Source organism: Meles meles, chromosome 3 (genome assembly GCF_922984935.1).
Source record: "Meles meles chromosome 3, mMelMel3.1 paternal haplotype, whole genome shotgun sequence".
NCBI classification, from domain to species: Eukaryota; Metazoa; Chordata; class Mammalia; order Carnivora; family Mustelidae; genus Meles; species Meles meles.
Genome location: NC_060068.1, coordinates 141,156,567 through 141,174,068, shown reverse-complemented (window position 1 = coordinate 141,174,068; position 17,502 = coordinate 141,156,567). Strand labels below are relative to the sequence as shown.

Sequence of the window (17,502 nt, the reverse complement as noted above, 5' to 3'; positions counted from 1 at the left end):
TTGCTGGAGAGGAAGCCCTTGGCTCAAGGCCACACAGTTCCCAAGGGACCAAGCAGAACCCACACCTGATCATCACATCTCTGGTCCCACCCTGTACTCCCTGCCACCAAAAGCTCCCTGAGAAGACAGCTCCGGCAACCCCAGCCCACTTCCCTTCTACCCTATGCATGCCTTCTCTCAGCTTCTGGGATCCACAGATACACATATTCCACACCTAGAAGCCGGCTTTCCTCCCAGCACCTGGGACCTCACTTGGCCCAGAAGGGGTGCCTCGACTATCAGCTATGGGAACAAAGGGCACTAGGTCCACCCTTATACAGAAGGCATGAAGGACTTAGCTGTCCTTCTGTCTTCCAGTCCCCAGTATGCCCAAAGCTGGCTTACCCAATGAAGGGTTTCTCCAACCCTGTAACTACCCCCTGTAAGGGGGAAGAGGACAACTTTTAAGAATTCCCCTTCTCTAAATATGGTGGAAGGAGGGTTCATTGGGTTCAAATCCTGGCTCTGCTCCTTGCCATGTGACCTGAGCTGGCCTCACTTTCCTTGTTCCTCCCAATGGAAATGCTGGGAGGATCAACTAGGAACCACAGAGCTCTCTACAGACCCCCAGCAGGAGTCATAATGGCTAGGAAGGGGACAACAGGACAGGGGTTAAGACCACTCAGATAAAAGCCAAAGATATCTTGTTCTAGCAGTAAAGGCTGGAAACTACCTGATGAGGATGAAAACAAAGAAATACACTGGGGTGTGGTCATACCACAGAATACGATATAGCCGTGAAAATGAATGAGCTACAGCTAGATATGAACACGACTGAATTTCACAAATACAATATTAAGCAAAACAAGGAAGTTGCACAACACAGGCAGTATGATGGCACCTCAACAGCATTCTTAAACCTACAAAACAGTACTACATATTGTGTAAGGAGGCCTATATTTATACTAAAACCATAGATATAAGGAAATAAACTTTAAATTCAGAATACTTGCTACTTCCCAATGAGGGGGAAAGGGAATGATCAAGGAGATATTTCAGGTGTACAAAAATGTGTTATTTCGGAAGCCAGATGGGTGGGTGTCCCGGGTGTGCCCGTTACCCTCTACGTCTGAAAGATTCCTTCATATTTTCTAAGAGTTAGTGCTGCTATCCTTCGACCCCTGTTCTTCCCAGGGGCTGGGGCAGGAGAGGGGAGAGCCCTTGCTGAGGCAGAAGTGGGGACGTAGAGGGACTGGGGTTCCTCGACCACTGATGAAGCTGGCCACGACAAAGGCCCAGGACGATGGCCTGCCAAACAGTGGAAAACGGAGCAAGCACTCTCCAGTGTGGGTGGAGACCAAACCCCAGGCCCCTGACTCATGGGACACCCCCCACACCCGCCCTAAAAATACCAGCTCCGGCCTCTGAGTATGACTCCTTGGTGACACAACTCCCACCACGCCCCCGCCCTCCCCCCACACATACATCTGCCGGGCCACCCAGTTTGTCCACCCTGTAGGTGTTCAAGGGCACGGGGAACAGCTTCAGGGGGAGGTCCCGGGGAGAGAAGAGCTCAGCTGCTCCTCGGGCCAGTCATCTGTTCCTTTTGGAAGAGTGACTGTCCTCGGCCAGTCATAGGGGAAAAACATCAAAAACTTCCTGCAACTAATAGGCCACGTGACCGCCAAGGTCTACCTCTGGAGGCTGGGGAGCTCTGCTCCATAGAACAAAGGGAGCTTCCCCCTGCTTCCCTGTGCCTCCTTTTTGTCAACTCTCCAGAGGGCCTTGGACACCCTCCCTTCAAAAAGGGACAGCGAAAAGAGAAGCAGGCACTGTGGGCAGGCAGGGGTGCAGCAGCAAGAGGTGGGGAGGAAGGACGGGCACAGAGAGGCCTGGCCCCGCGGGAAGAGCTCAGGAATGGATAGATCCAGGGCACTGGGCCAGAGAATTTTTAGAGCTGAAAGAGAACATTTTAAGACGGCAGCCAGTGCAATCCCTTCACGCTGCACTGGGCACACCAAAGCCAGAGAAGGAAAAAGACCTGCCCAAGGCGGCAGAGGATGGCAGTGACACAGAGGGGAGGCAAACCTAGGCCTCCAGGGGCCAGCGGGGCACTCTCTTACTACCTGGCACCATGCCCTTCCTCCCTCCAAGTGGTCAGGTGGGCAAGGAGGGAAAAGAGAGGTGAGACAGGACGAAGTTGCACCCAGTGGGACCCAGCCGTGACACGGGAAGAGGCTGCCTATAAGGTACAGCACCCCCTGACTCTGGGGGCGGGAGTCAGCCGAGACTAGATGATCACTGGCTGGAGGCTTTTTGAGGGAATTTGGGCCAGATGTCCTCTGCATCCCAGGGATAGAAAGGCATCAGACCCTGGGTGGCTCAGATGGTTTTGCAACTGCCTTCAGCTCAGGTCATGATCCCAGGGTCCTGGGATCGAGTCCTGCAACAGGCTCCCTGCTCACTGGGGAGTCTGCTTCCCCCTCTGACTTTACCCTGGCTTGTGCTCTCTCGCTCACTCTCTCTCTCTTTCAAATAAATAAATAAAATCTTAAAAAAGACAGACAGACATCGGACCCAGAGCAAAGGATGACCCATCCAGAGAAGACACAGCATGGTCCACAGGAGGCAGAGGAGTTAAAAGCGAGTTCTCCCAAATCATGAAAAATCGGACCATCCCCACCATCTCCTACTGAAATGCTATCAGCACGCTCACGATTATCCTCACTCACAAGATCAGCAGCTAGCACCGACTCACTGCTTAGCATACACCAGCCTTGTGCGGTCTGTCCCCTTAATTTGCAGCACTGGAGAAGCCAGCCCTGACATCAGGGGATCTTCCAAGCACGGAGCAGGGGCCACACCCACATAGGTGTGCCAAACTCTCCACCAGGGACAAAGTAAGTCACACCTGTGGCAGCAGCATGGCCACCGCCCACTGAATCAGCCCCTCTTGGGGGGACATGGCCTGGTATGTGTTTAGCAAGCCACACAGGTGCTGCACAGGCACACTGACGTTTGCCAACCAACCGCTCTAATCACCTCCTGATGCTGCCCACAGGGAGAAACCACAACTTCTCTGCCTGGTAGTCAAGACCTTAGGGTTTTTCCTGGTCTAGCTGGCCAGCTCCCCCAACCCAGCAGAGCCTCACCCCAAATCTACCCAGTCTACGAAGTTCCAGAAGGGGCTCAGGCCCCACTCTGCACTCATCATCTTTCAAGAGCCTGGCCTTGAAGCTGCCTGCCCCGAGAGGTACCCACCCCACACCCCAATGACCTGGGGCCCCCGAACTGCCCTGCGCTCCAGTAAGGCTTCTGCTGGGCACTTGCCAGTGTGCAATGTCTTCCAGATCACACTCAGAGCACATCTCTCGCCATTCCGCTACAAGTGCCTGGAGGGCCAGGCTCGTTCCTTATGCACCCCAGCCACCACGCTCCTCGGCAAACACTGGACACGAGGCCGGTCAGGAAAAATTGGCTGACTGTAAGAAAGAAAAATGTCCCCTTGGGGAGCGTGTTCTGGTTCTCATCCTGACGCTGCCACTACCTTTCTGGGATAAGTGCCTTCCCATCTCCTCGCCTCAGTTCCCTCATCTGTGAAATGCACCATTATTCCAGTTTCTTCTATTCTACTCGTTCCACTGAGCAAATGCAGCAGAGCCTTACCCCCCAAACCCTCTGATCCAGGATCAGGGACTGGTCCCTGCTCTCACCCTTCTGCTCCAGGAAACAGAGAAAGGCAACAAACAAGGAAACACTAAACATTATTACATTCTAGACACTAAGTTCCATATATATACTTTCTCATTTGCAAATAAACAAGATTATTGCAGAGTATGATGAGCGTACAAAAACACAATAGTAATATGACAGAAAGTGAAAAAAGGGGGCCACTTTGCATAGAAAGGTCAGGGAAGGCCCCTCTAAGAAGGTGACATTTGAGCTGAGACTTGACAGATAAGAACCAGCCATGTGAAGAAACGGGGAAAGGCGTTCCAGGCAGAAGGAAAAGCACACACAAAGGCCTCAAGTCAAGACCAAGCTAGGCACGTTGGAGGGGGGAAAAAGCAGGCTGCCGTGGCTAAACTGCAGGGCAAGCAGAGCAGTACCAGGGTACTCAGAGTGATAGACAGACAGACGACCTCCTACAATGGTGAGGTGCTCAAACCAGGGGAGCCTGAGCCACCAGAGGACATACGGGCCCCAGCTCACAGGCAGCATTAGGGGTAAGGGTATGAGTCAGACCCCATGGCTTCCTGGGGCCCCCCAAGACCTGGTGTGGGCACAGAGGCAGGTAGTACCCCTCAGCATGAGAGCCTCACCATAGCCCCAAGGACACCCACAGGTGGGGGAAAACAGGGTCACAGAAGTATGTAGAATACAAGACACTCAACTGCAGCTCCCAGGGGGTCATGATCGAGTGGTTCCATGAAAGGCCAGTTCCTGATTATACTATTTTCCCAGGACACAGAGAAGACAGCAACCTTGGTCAGTGGAAAGGGAACAGGGTGATACTATGCAAGGCTTACTGGTCTTGGCCAAATCTTAACCTTTGTGGGCATCAATTTCCTCATTTGAAAATTGAGGCTACTATTAGTGACTATCTCCCAAGGCTGTTGAAAAGATTAAATGAGATACTGAATATAAAGCAGTGTGCCTGGCAGAGGTTACGTGTTCATAAATGTACACTGTCATCATTACTGCTTTTGGTTTTTCAGTGCTTCAGTTCTGTTTGCTGTAAGGATATTAATATAACATCACAAGATTCCTAAGCCTTTGTCCTAATAAATATTCCAGCCTCCTGCATGCTCAAGAATAAAGAAAAAAAAATTGAGAATCATCCTCTCTGACCTCTCATCCGATGCTGAATTCCCCTCCACCATAACCTGGAAAATACGTGCTGATTAAATTCTATTTTCATGATACTGTGAAATTAAAATGATGCATTAGGAATCCACAGATTTTTCTGTACTGTCATTCTGCAAGGGGGTGGGGATGGACATTGCCTATTCTGCATCATCCACAAACCACCTCCAACCAAAACACAATCTCTCACCCTGTGGCACAAAATTCACGCCCACCTCCATACACACAATTAATGAATGTACAATGTAATCACTTCCGTATTGCACCATCTCTCTCTCTCTCTCTCACAAACACACACAAAAATGTTCTACAGTGGAAAACTCACCCATTCGTAAAAACACACCGAAAATCACTCCCAGAGATTCACTACAGCTACTCTGCACTACACATGCATACAAATGTTGCCTCTAACAGTGTGCAAACTATGTTCAAAAGAAACTGGATAGCTGAACTCTGGAGCCAAAGGTCAAGGTTCGCATCTTGCCTTTGCAACTCCCTAGCTGTGTGAACCCAATCTCCAGGTGCCCCGGTTTCCTAAACTGTAAAATGGGGATGATAATAATAATATTCATTTTAAAGAAAGATGCGACAATTACAAGTTTAATACACCAAAAGGGTTTGGATGAGCACTTGGAAAGCGTCCAATAAATTATCTTCCTTTCCATTACATGTGCACACTCCTTCCAGGCCAGTCCCGCACACTATACATAGACCCGCGCCGGCTCACTCCCCCCACCCGGCTGGTCCGCACGCCTTGCACACTCCGCCAGCACGCCGTTCCCAGACGCGCTCGCCCACTCAGTGCGCAGGCGCGCCCACCGCCCACCGCGAGGGGCAGGGATTCGCCGCGGCCCGACCCTCGCCGCCGCCGGGACCTCAGGTGCCGGGGCCTAGGAGCCGAGGAGCCGGTCACCGGGCCGGGCCCTACCAACCCTTTCCTCCGCGCCCGGTCACTGCCGAGGCTCTAAACAGCCGGGTCACGGATTCCCTTCCGCCCCATCGCCGCTCCGCAGGGCCGGCTTACCTGAGGTTGGAGGCCCTGGGACACACCGCCCTCTCTCTCTGCGTCCAGCCCCGGATCCAGGGACTGGTTATCGGCGGCGGCCACGGTCCGGCCCTCCGGCACTCCGCGGGTTCCCGGGCGGGGGAGGGGGACCGCGCCGCCGACGAGGAAGTGTTGGGGGCAGGGCCGCCCTACCCCTGGGAAAGTCCCCGGCGACTGACAGGACGCTCGTCCAATCGCGCTGCGCCCTCGGGGCGGGCCTGCGGCCGCGGGGGCGGGACGGACCGAGGTAAACAGCAGCCGCTCGGGGAGGTCCGGGGCCGGGAGCAGCTGAGCTGTAGCGGTTACCCTCTCCCGTGGGCCTGCCCTTCGGGCGGTGACCTCCGGGGCTTGGGCAGCCCCCCGTGTCACTCCCCGCGCCGGAAGCCCCGGAGCCCGGACTGAGGCCGGAATCTCAGAGCGGAGACGAACCGCAGAGACCACCCCTTCCCTTCCTTGATGCCAGGGGCTCGAGGACCACAGCGGGGAGGGAACTTGCCAAAAGGCACGTAAGCATCTGGAGCTGGGCCAGAGCTAGAGCTCGGTGCCGCAGAAGGTCCAGGGCGCTCCTGAACGACTTCGCGGAACTCCCAGAAATTCAAGCTGAAAGGACCCCTAAATAACATTTTTTTTTTTTTGCATAAACTTACAGCCCCAGACATCGTAAGCATTTTGTATGCATTATTTCTTTCACAGAGCCACCCTAGTGAAATGGGTTTACCCCTTGTTTACTGTAAATAAATTAAAAAACAGGCACTGAGAGGAGGTTGGTTGACGGTAAGTGGCTGAACCAGCATTTAAACCCCATTGGGCAAATCCAGAGTCTTCCTCCCACCCTGTCTATGTATTTGTGGGTCAGATCATCCAAACAGCTGTGGGATTTCCCAGACCCTTAAGGAGCAGCTTGGTTTAATGGTGGGAACGCTGTCTTTGGTTTCTTTTTAAGCCCATCATTTTATTTAAGAGGGTTTTGATTTCAAAAATGGAAGGACCTAAACTGGGAATAAAGGACAGCTCTTTAAATGGGGGTAAATACAGCTTTATGAAAAACCTATTGCAAAAGACTCATTTCCCCAGAACTGATGAAAACTTACTCATTGACAGGTCCTGGTCCTCAGAAAGGACTTGGCGAGCTATTTCGTACAGGCCCTCATTTTACAGAAGTAGAGATCTGTCAATCAACTGTGACTGTGAACACACACACACCCCTCTACCCAAGTAGGAACCTAATTGGAAGATTCTCCTGTCAGGCCTTGTGATTTCATTTACTTCAAAGGTGTCTTCAAATTCTGGGAAGCCTTTAGTTACTTGGAAAGTGTTATCATTCTCAAAACAATAGTAATTCTGGTTCATTTTTAACTAGGAAAAGAAGTACCCATAAACTCTGATTTTAAAGAGGGTGGGGAGAGCAGGATACAAAGGCCAAGCCAAGCACATTTGAGTGTCCACCAACAGGGGAGGGGACGGGGAGATTAGAATCGGGCTGGTTCACCAGAGGCTGGTAGGCATCACCTCTACCCAGTAGCTTCCCCCAAAGCAGGGTTTTCTTCCTGCTCTTTGTCTACAGTTCCCAATTTGCCTCCTCCTGGAATGCTGTCTTCCTAATCTCAACCCAACTCTTCTCGTCAATGCTGAAATTTACTTAAAAAAAAAAATGAGGTCTCCACCTATTTGCATTTTGCTTCCAAACTATTTCAGCTGTCTTTGTAAAATGTCTGACCTTCAAGATTTAGGCAAATAGCTTCATCCCTTAAATTGCCTGATGACCACTAGGAGGACTTGTTGGACAGTGCTCTGGTATGACATAAAAAGGTCACGTGGTCTTTTTTTTTGGACTGATGCCTTATTTTGGCATACTTTTTCCTAACACTTATAATGTGTGAGAAAATCCTCTTCAAAGTCATGACCACACCCACCCCTTCCCACCTTTAAAAATCTTCGTCTGAATTCAGAACTTTCCACCATGTTAGAAGCCACGGAGACCATTGTTCGCAATCCCCTATTTGATAGATAGGTAAACTGAGTCCTCAGGATAATAAAGGACTTGTTCAGGGCCGCACCCATTGAATGATGCCACCACGGTTAGAAGCCAGGACCTTGGTTTCCAGTAATATGTGCTCTTTTCACTGCACCCTGTTATCTTTCCAGTGTCATGATTTTCCCTACAGAAACTCAACGCTTACTATGAACAAGGCTGGGTTCTAACTCCTGCTCGACCACTTGGTGGTCTCCCTAAGCCTCCGTTCTCTCTGAAAAATGGAGGAAATTGCATCTTACCCCTCAGGGGATCATGGGGATAAATGAGTTAATTCAAGGAAAGCCCAAAGCTTGGCACGCAGTAGGCATCTGAGAAACGGTAGTGGCGTATAGACACAGATTGCCACCACTGGACAGAACTTCACGTTAAACCCAGGAATGCACTCTCCCCAAGTTCCATGTCACCGTCCACATCCTCTCTGGTCCCTGAGACTCCTGGCAGGGTGGGAAATAGGCCTCCCCGCCTGGCACCCCCTGCCGTCTCCAGATCTGGAAGGAGATGTTCAAGCCAAGAGCCGGATGACTCAGGCAGCTGGAAACTTCTTGCTCTTCCAGAGTGATGACAAGCACCTGCATAGAGCCCCACCTGGGAGGAGAATCAAAGGCCTGTGTTTGGTTTGTTTTGGTTTTTGTTTTAAAGCATGCAACTTCCCACCAGTCCTTCCCTCTCTACTACCTCCACTAAGCATGCTCCAAAGAAGAACCGAAGTCCACTCTTGATAGAAATAAAAGACCTACCTAAAACCTCACCTGTCACCAACCAAGCTTTAAATCAAGTGCCTGAAAAGGAGTGTTTTTGCCATGCGAAAAGGTTGTTTTCGCTATGTGGTGGTTCTGCTCTCTGACCGAACAGGATATCTCCCAACCACCCTGAGGTCATTACCACTGTCATGCCCATTTCACAGATGAAACTGGGGCTTTGAGGTGTTAGATGACTCGCCCAAGGTCTTATACAGCAACAAGTCCTAAATTCTTTCTGCTCTTAAGCATTAGGCTATGGAGTCTTGCCAGCCAGTAAAACCTCAAAATACAAGTCCTTATGGCTCATTTAGGAAGGATCAGATCCAACCTTTCTCTCACATGGATACAACCACTGAGGGCCATCTGTACACCCCACTGATGGGAAGAGGAGCTTCTAAAACCACCAAACTCAGCCTTACTCTAGGAGGTGAATTTGTGAGTTAGGGTCTTGGCTGCAGGGGAATGAAACTCAAGGTGAGCAGCTAACGAACTAGGAAAAGAGCAATCCTGGCTCTGGTCCCTTCCTTCTATCCAGTCTCCTGGTCCCATAGCCTGAGGCAATCTGGGGAATATAAAACCCTTGGTGAATTCTAGGTGCTTTCTGGTATTGGGTGTGTGCACATGAGAGAGAGATTTTAGTGATAGTTAAATGAGAAATGCAAGTCAAGCACATGCCGTTGGCTGAAATGGTAGGTAACCGTATTTTTTGGTAAGAAATAAGTAAGCAGAAGCAATGGTCCCTGTTTTCCATCCTCAGCCTCAGAAGCATTTTAATTCTATCTACCTCCCAGATCACTGCATGAGGGATGAATGGATGGCTCTAAGATTTCCATAACTTTTCATGTTCATTAGGCACCTTAAGGTGAATTAAACTGTACCAGACTCACAATTTGCCCTTCCTCCAAGAGCATGTGGGGCATGCAAGGGTTAGGGTATGGGCTCTGGAGTCAGACAGATGTGGGTTTAGGTCACAGCCCTTACACCTTGTGATCACTCTCTGCCGGTTTCCTCACAAAGAGAGTGAAGGGCAGGGTCTCGTGCATAGGGTAGAGAAAGAATGAGGTGCCATAGGGCCTGGCATGAGTTAAAGGCAGCAAAGCCCAGGGCCCAGAGCTGCAGAGGAACTTGCCCAGGCCTCACAAAGTGTCCTCAGAAGCACCAGGCCTATATGGCATGTCTCCTGACTTTTTCTCCAGGGTCTTCCCTGTTTTCCTCCTTCTCCCTCCCAGCTGTTTCCGCTGCAGCCCTGGGCCTGCCATTTACGCTAGGGTTTCTAGGACACCACTGTGGAGAGGAAAGAGCCAGTGACTCTGGGGGAAATTCCCGGCCTCAGAGCCTATGTGGCCAGGCACCTCCCACAGTTCCCAGGAGCCCCAGGCTTCCCCTAGTCCACGTCCTCTCCCTCTGGCCTCCTTGTCTTCAGGTCAGGGTGTCAAGCCAGATCTGAGTTTGGATCCAAGCTTGCTCCTCACGATCCTCCTGGAAGTGCAGAGAGGTCAGCCCAGCCCAGTGTCTGAGGGAGGCAGTCCCATGGGAACCAGACATTTCCTAATCCTGGGAAGCCCTAACAGGGCCCAGGGAGCAATCCTCCTACCACCCTCACCCCATGTCCTTTCTCATACTCCTCCTTTCAGGGTCCCTCCCTCTGCTTCCTCCGTTCTTGTCCAGCCCAGAAGCCGCTGTGACAATGACTTGGTCTCTACTCCTTGCCCCTCCTAGTCAGGGACTTCCCGGGGCTGGGCCTCCGACTGGCTCTGGAAAATCTGGATTGTTTGTGATTAAAGAGGAGGCCATATCACCACCGTCTGCCAGCTCTCACCCTCTCCCTGGGCCTCAGACCCCGTATGAAATGTTCAACCACAGCAGGGTCCAGCCAGCCCTAGGAGGGAAGCAGGTGGGCGAACCTTCCGGAGAGCCATTTGCTCCAGCACTGAGGAGGGTCCCAGCCCTCCATCACATTCCCGAGGGAGACAGAGCTAGACTCCCACCCAGGCTCTCCCTACCTCGCTATATAGACCACTGACGTGGGCAACACACACACACTCGCCCACCCTCAAAAACTCACATTCACCCAGAGACGCACACACATTCATATAATGACCCAGACACTCCCAGACACGCAAACGCTTAGAAACACTTGCGAACTTGCACTCCTGTATACCTCAACAGATCTGACACAGACAAAACTCACAAACAGAGATGCACATTCTCACACCAACACAAATCCACGTTCAGACTTGTGACCCCAATCCCTTTCCTTCAGGGAAGGAGAAGACAAAAATAGACTCTGCTTTTTCCTTCCCTTGGGAAGAACTAGCAGCAGCTCGAAGGAAACACACGGGCTGAGGAGGGGGCAAGAAGAGGAGGACAGGAAGAGGAAATAAGAAATGGAGGGAGAGAAGCAAGAGGAGAATGAGACCAGGCAAGGAGGTAGAGAGGCCCAGAGCCTAAGCCCTGGTAGGAGAAGAGGGAGCTGGCCCCGGGGAGCAGCCAACCCCAGCTGGCAGGAAAGTAGGAGGCCAGGTGGCTCTTGGCACAGAGCTGGGGGGTGGCCTGGTGACCCTCACACACTGAGCCCTTAGCCATGTCCTGACCCGCCACCCCAGGGCTCAGTCACTTACCTGGGGCAGGAGAAGACGCCGGGGGTGCAGCGGGGGCTGGCACCCTGTGAAGGCTCGTCAGCTCGCTGTGCTTCTGCAGGAAGGAGGGCTGGGCTGGGCTGACTTTTAGGCAGGAGGGGAATTCCCCGAGATGGAGGAGCCAGCCGCCAGGCAACCCCACAAGGCCCAGCTGAGGCCCCATCCTGCCCCCCCTGGCAGAGCACAGGGCCCTTCTTTGTCAGTTCCCCACCTGTCACTTCCCAGACTGGCTATCACTTGTCAAGCATTCCGGGGAGGGGAGGGCGTTCTGGGGAGGAGCTGGAAGCCTGAGGGTTCTGTGGCCAGACCAGGAACTGGCGTGGGGGTAGCCTGGTCTTCCCACCCTACCCCAGCCCTTGACTTCTCCCGAAGACCGCTAATGCCTCCTTTGCCTGAGGTGGGGGATTCCAGCACCCAGGACCCTCAGTAAAGGGCCAGATGCCCAGCCCACATCCTCTTCCCCCATCCCTGTTCCATCTGTTTCCATTTAGTGTCTGTGAACTCTCCACAGGGAAGGAAAAGTCCCCTGCTGGCTCTCATTTCCAGGTCAAGTGGGGCCTTTAGCAAGCTGAGCTCCTTAGCAAGGAGCCGTCCAGCTCTACACTAACCAGCCGGTTCTGCTGCTCCTCACTTTCCCATCCAGACGGAGCCTTGGTGATCCTCGGCTATAAAATGGGTATAATGAGTCCTGCTGGGCCTGCCTCTTGTGATGAGGTGATTAAAACAGAATGATTCTGAACGTTTGAGTACTTTACAAACATAAGGGCTTAGTTCATTATCCACCGATAAGATGCTTGGGGAGAACATGGGTTGGCTGTGGATGAACTGGCCTTTCTTGATCATTTCAGGTTCTAGAACTTCTTTGTTCTTAACGGCAACGTTACCGACTGCTGAGGATACAGGGATGGACACGTCAGACTCACTTCCTGCCCTGTCCAGTATGGTAGCCATAAGCCACCCATGGCTATTTAATTATAAATTAGTTAAAATTAAATAAATTAATAACTCACTTCCTCGGTAGAGCTCGCCATATTTCAGATCCTCAGTAGCCACATGTGGCTGTCCCAGTAGGCTGCACATGTGTAGAACATTTCCATCACTACAGAAAATTCTACTAGATAGCATTGCTCTGGGTGCTGTGGGCTAATAGGTAGTTATAATCAAGAATGGTAGAGATGTGTTATGACAGGAGAAATACAGGGAGCTACAGGAGCGTGGACAGGGAGCATCTAGTTAGGATTTGGAGATCTGGGAAGCCTTTCTGGAGGAAGTGACACATCAGCTGAGATCTGAGAGCAGCCAAGCAAGAGCACAAGGAACAGTGTTCTTAGCAAAGGGAATAGAATATGCAAAGAGAGAATACATTCAGGGAACTGAAAATTGTTCACTCGAAGTGGAACATGGAGTTTGAAGCAAGGGGGAAGTAAAGAGGGGGGCCTGGAGAAATAAGGAAGGCCAAGTCACAAGGGGCCACTCTCAGCTTGAGCAGGGGGTTGGGAGGCGGAGGATAGGAGGTGAGAGATGGGGAGAGTGCACTGAATCCAATCCTCTCCTGCTTCTGTGTCCTCCAGATTAGGATTCCATGGGGAACGCTAGAGAGAGCTCCTGGCCCAGCAGAGGAGGAAGTGAAGGCCAGACAGGGGAAGTGACTTTCCAAGTGACTAAATGAAGGGACTTCCTGACTCCTAGCCCAGTGCTCTTTCCCACACTGCACTCAGTCCCTCGGTCGCACTGGCCAATTTTTAAATGTTCAATAGCCACATGGGGCAAGTGCTTATCTTACCATATGGTATCGGCATTTCCATCCACAAAGAAAGTTCTACAGGACTAACAGCACCAATCCTTGAGCTAGATCAAGTGCAAAGGATGATACACTTCCCTGCACATAGACCGTTTTCTCTGCAAGGAGTAAATTACACCTCAAGCTGACGGCATCATATGCTCCCCTCTCTGCCCTCTGCTACCTGCTTGCAGGGCCTTCCTCACCCATGTCCCCAGCTGGGCAGGAACAGGCACTCAGGATGGTGGCAGGACTTAGCATCAGGGAGAGCAATCTTACCCCTGGTTCCCTCTGGGAAGCCTCCTGGTGGCCTGTGACCAGCCATCTGGGTCAGCTAGGACCTTGTGTGAAATTGAAATGTCCCCTCCTTGAGGAAACTGGGTTTCAGATTCCTCACCAGTAGAGTGTGTAATCTAGCCCTGACGTGCCTGGATTGCAGTGTTTCCTTTAAACCTGACATCTTTCCGCAGGCCTCAGTGATCATAGATCATCTGTGACTTCACAAAGCCTTGCTTGGACTGGTTCCTGCTCAGGGCATCTTAGATGATGGAAGGACCTTGAAGGGTTAGGGAGGTTCAAGGAGCTGCCCCACATGAACTGGAAACTCTAGGCAGGAGCACTTGGCTTGCAGAGCCTGGGGGACAACTGGCTCTGGGCTCTCCGTACTGAAGTGCTGAGCACAACTAGTTTCTCCCACCTTCTCTCACACCTCTTCTTCATCCAGCCATGGATTCCCTGGAATTGCCTTCCTTGTTCAGGCTGTGAGATGGACATCAAGGAGGAAGGGACCCTTGGACTGCGCATCAGAGGAGCTGAGCTTGAGTCCTGGCTCTGCTGTGTGGCCTGGGCAAGTCCCTTCACCTCTCTGGTCCTCAGCTTCCCCTTCTGTAACGTGAAGGAATCAGACCGGATGATCACTAAGGGACCTTCCATTCTGATACCGTAAGGAAGTCCAGAAGTTCAGAAAAAGGAGAAATCAGGGCAGGCCAAGATGATCAGGAAATAATAACACTAATAGCTAATTTTTAAAAAAGATTGTATCTATTTATCTGAGAGAGAAAGAGAGTGAGAGGGAGAGCAGGGAGTAGGGGCAGAGGGAGAGGGAGAAGCAGACTCCCCACTGAGGAGGGAGCCAGTGCAGGACTGGATCCCAGGATCCTGGAATCATGACCTGAGCCGAAGGCAGACACTTAACCAACGGAACCACCCAGGCGCCCACTAATAGCTAATATTTAAGATTAATAAATCTTATTAATTTAATAAATAATAATAAATAATCTTATTATTTATTATTAATGTACTGGGCATGATACTCGTGGATTCCTCATCAGAACCCTAGGAGATTGGTACCCCTGCTTTGCTGATGACGTGGCTTAAGCCAACACCCTAATGAGTAGCACAGGGGAGTTCAAACTCAGGTCATGTCTACAGAGCTCACCTGGTGGAGACAAGATCCATGCCGGACCTCAAAAGATGGCTGAATTTGGATACACACAGGGAACCTCTCACGGGCCTACCCCATGATACCTAATTGCTCAGGCCCACCTCTCCTGCCCTGACATCTCTGGTCTCGCTGACATTTTGGGAATAGCACTGGGCCAGTCTCATCCTAGTCAATCAATATTTATTTAACAAATGAATGGACTTGACTCCATGGGTTTTCTGATTCACCAAGTCTGCTGAATGCTTCCCAAGGATGGGAATTCCTCACGCCATGGGGACCTAGTCCAGGACTCTGGGCAGATTTCTGGATCCCATCATAGACCTAAGAAATCATACTTTCTGGGTTAGGGCCCGAGAGGCGGCATTTTCAGTAAGCTCCCACCGTGATCTTAGTACTTAGTAGTTTGAGAGGCCCAAGCTCCCTAACTGGGTCTTCCCGCTCAAAACCGAGTATCATCTGCTCCTGTAAAGGCAGCCAAGAACTCAGTGTCATGGACCAGTGGGCGGTACCTAGCGTGCTAATATTTCCCTGGGTCACCCACACATCAAATCCATGACTTTTGCAAAAATGCTTTGGGTCTACCAGCTTCCGCTAGGGGCCAGTCCCACTGCTGTTACTAACTCTCTGTGTGATGTGAGCAGCCATTCCCCTCTCTGTCCCTCACCTTCCTCATCTGGGAAAGGGGGTCAATGCTCTTGGCCCATCTATAATCCTGGGAATACCTGTGTGCATAGAAGAAGCGCCCCCTGAGGTCATTTTATTAGGAATATCACAGGTCAGGGGGTCATCCATTTGAGCATCTGCCAGCATCATCTGATCCATGTGTCTGGGTTAGACTGATCTCAGGTCAGTGGTTCTCAATCCTGACTGCACGTTAGAATCACTTGAGGAGCTTGGTAAAAATACAGATGTGCAGGCCTCACCGCAGACTAATTATATCAGGATCTTGCGGGGTGGAGGGTGGGCCTGGGATTGGCATTGAAAGGCTCCCCCACGGGGCCCCTGGGTGGCTCAGTGGGTTAAAGCCTCTGCCTTCAGCTTGAGTCATGATCCCAGGATCCTGGGATCGAGCCTGGCATTGGGCTCTCTGCTCAGCAGGAAGCCTTTTTCTTCCTCTCTCTCTCTCTCTGCCTGCCTCTCTGCCTACATGTGATCTCTGTCAAATAAATAAATAAGATCTTAAAAAAAAAAAAAAAAAGGCTCCCCCAGGTGATTCAAAGTTGGGACTCCTGCTCTCAAAGCTGCCTTTTGAATCGTTAGTTCTGATGCAGGTGGTCCAGGAACCTCACTGCTCCCCTTTTTGTTCCAGGAAAAGTGCCTTCTCAGTACCAGTGTCAGAGACCAAGAAGACAACAGATCTTATAATCTGGAGAGAAGAGAGCTCGAATCCACGCGCTGTGGGTCACCGGGCATTACACACAGTGGATATGAAAGGCAATAGTCCACCTCAAACCAAGTCACCACATGGAGAGGAGGTACGTGTCATTCTGGAACATCTGAAAAAAATGGGATTCAGGAATGCATTTTGCAAAATTGTGCTTTCCAAGGAAAGGAAAGGAAATGGATTCAGGGCAGTATGTTGCAAGGTTCTTTTCAAAGGAAGAAGATCCAAGGACAAATGTTGCAAGACTGTGCTGCTAAAGGAAGTGGTTTTTTTTAGCTCATTCGATCTGGAACAGAACTGAGAGATTATCTTGACCACTCCCTTGGCTGGACAGAAAGGGAAACTAAGGCCCGGGGAGGGGAAGGCATGTGCCTAAGGTCAGGCAGGGAGTTGCTGACAGAGCTAGCTAGTATTACTAGTTTTCTCAACCACCTCCTGCCTGCTGTCTTTTTCTCTAGTCCTCCGGTGTCTGTCATTTCTGGCTTTGCTCCAGGCCCCCAGCCCACCCTCTACGCTCACATTCTTGGACAGCACCCCAGATCCCCAGATCCCACGATGGACTAAATCTGTGAAGCTGGGTCTCCTCCTGCCAGATAACAGGGGCCCAAACCAGCAGGAGGCTGGGGCAAGCTGGAGAGGAAGGCGCTGCATCTGATGATGTGGCCTGACCTCAGAAAGGAAGCCTGGTCACCAGGGGGAATTTCCCCGGGGGGGGGGGGTGAGGTCTCATGTCTATGCAAATAATGCATGCCAATGAACCTGGACCCCAGGATGGGAGAGGGGCCTGGGGAGAGAGGACCGGGAGACAGGGGAATTGGGAAGGCAAGTGACAGAGTCTGACAACAGAGCCCCGTGCCAGGCCCCTTGTATGCTTTATCTCCTTTGGTCCCTGTGACAGCCTCCTCCCTAGGAGAGCTGGGAGCCTGAGGCCCAGTGAGGGGAAGGTACATTTGCCCAAGAGAACGTAGCACCACCCCGAGGGGAGAGCAGGCCTGGGGGATCCGTGATGGGGGTGGATTTGGAGCTGCTGCGCCCGCTGGCCAGAGTGACAGCAACAAGGCTAGAGTCAGAGAACTCCAGGGAAGTTTCGTTTTGGGTTTCCATCTCACTCACCTGGGGAGTTTTATCCTGGGGACAGCTAAAAGGCAGATAGGGAGGTAGTGCCCCTGACTTCCCTTGGGCAAATCCCTGCACTCAGGTTTTCCAAAGCCCAAAGGTGGGATGTGTGTGGCCTGGGCACTGTTAACCCTTCCACTGCTAGCTTCTAGAACACTCCTAGAAAAGGGGACAGAATGGATGGGGGCTTCTGAAGGGAAATCTCTCCCTCTTGCCTCTTTACATCTCACTCACATGGAGCCTCACTACCCCAGGAGGACACAGGGATTTTGTTCTTTCTGGAAGGCTGATCCCACTTATAGCCTGGTTCTCTGAGGAGCTGCTTCTGCTTCCTCTGAGCAGGGATGCCAGTAGGAGTAGGCTCAAGTCAGAGCAGTTGGGTGCAAAGTCTGCCCTCCGTGGATTCCGGTGGTTTTGTGGTTTGTTGTCCTGTGAAAGAACGTACATGAGAGCAGGCAGGTCACTGATTTCTGG

The 17,502-nt window shown here is 51.5% G+C and overlaps 1 protein-coding gene across 3 annotated transcripts in view; it reads right to left on the bottom strand.

Moving 5' to 3' along the window:
• TNIP1 (TNFAIP3 interacting protein 1) overlaps positions 1–6,027 on the bottom strand; it is a 43,289-nt gene extending 37,262 nt beyond the window's left edge. For 2 of the 3 annotated variants that reach the window (XM_045999560.1, XM_045999561.1), the window contains exon 1: positions 5,870–6,027. The gene's annotated coding sequence lies outside the window, so the exon portion shown is untranslated. The remainder of the gene's footprint in view (positions 1–5,869) is intronic. The other variant, XM_045999562.1, reaches the window with a different exon arrangement.
• Positions 6,028–17,502: the final 11,475 nt, after the last annotated feature.